Here is a 1,393-nt window from a genome sequence, read left to right on the forward strand (position 1 = left end):
TCAGCGTACGGTAATTAGCCGCCACGTAACTATTTTACAAATACGTGGAACAAATACATACATCCATACATAACACATTTATTTGGTTTACGATCAATCATATCGTTTACAAATTCAAGTATATAGTTTATGCAAATATGGATTACGGTCACCTCAATAGTACAGTTTTAGCATAACCAACAATTTTCCAAACAAAGTAGAGATGATACCCGAAATCTCCAATTTTCATGAAAACTATAACCCGAAAATCCTACATTTTTACCCAATAGATTTCCCCAAATAAGTAGTCAAATCATACATACAATTGTAGCCTACAAGCTTACCGATCCCAATTTCGAAAATAAACTGATATAAATAGAATCCCCTCACCTTAACCTAAATTCCAACCACGAACTCTATGGTCCCCAAAACTACGAACCGAGACTCCAAAACCTACAAACCAAAGTACAGTACATGCTTACAATCCATACTACTACACATATATTGAATCAGAAATGAAAACCGAGCCTTACCTTGATTTTAGCCCGAAACTCGAAAATCTCTGAAACAAGATTCTGATCCGCTAGAAACGTAGAGAATCCTTCCACGATTCTCATGGTAACGTTAGATTCCCGATTCTAGTAACGATCGGCAAAGAAATCTAGAGAGAGAGAGCATAGGGAGCGTTCTAGAGAGAGTGTGTGATATTTGAAGTTTCTTAGTGAGGAAGTAAAGGGATTCTCTATTTATAGGCACTTGACTCGGTCCAACTCGTCGATGAAATGGTGTTCTTGTCGATGAATCTTTCACAGACTTTGTCAACGAATCGGTGGCCTCGTCAACAAATCCTCATATTCCTGATTTTCGAAACTCCTCGGCTTCTCCTCGTCGAAGAGAAAAGCATGTCCTTCATCAACGAAATCTGACTTCGTCGACAAAGCCTGGTAAATTTCTAATTTTGCCCCTCACTTAATATTTAAACCCATTTATCACGGTTTGGGTTCTTACAACAAATGCCATTTAGATTAAGATATGTAACAACCTAAAAGTATCTACCATCGGGAAATACACATCACTGCATCAGTCATGCAGGTGGCGTTCCAATCAAGCATGGAGTCCTAATGTCCACTACCAACATGCAGTTCACAAGATATATCAATCCAAGCATGCAGTCCAGAAATTAAATCATCTATTAAACTAAAGTTAGATATATACCCATCTCTAACTGCAATGAGGTCATGGATGACAAAGAAGGACGACGAGGTCGTGGATGGTGGTGGCTACATCAACGATTCTTTATCTAGTTTACCCGGAGTTTCTTTTCACAATTGATTTGAAATGCGATAAGCCTACCCACGTAGATAAAATGAATTTTAGCCTTTTATCTGATAGGTTATCTTTTATAGTTAAGGTA

Source organism: Malania oleifera, chromosome 7 (assembly GCF_029873635.1).
Source record: "Malania oleifera isolate guangnan ecotype guangnan chromosome 7, ASM2987363v1, whole genome shotgun sequence".
NCBI classification, from domain to species: Eukaryota; Viridiplantae; Streptophyta; class Magnoliopsida; order Santalales; family Ximeniaceae; genus Malania; species Malania oleifera.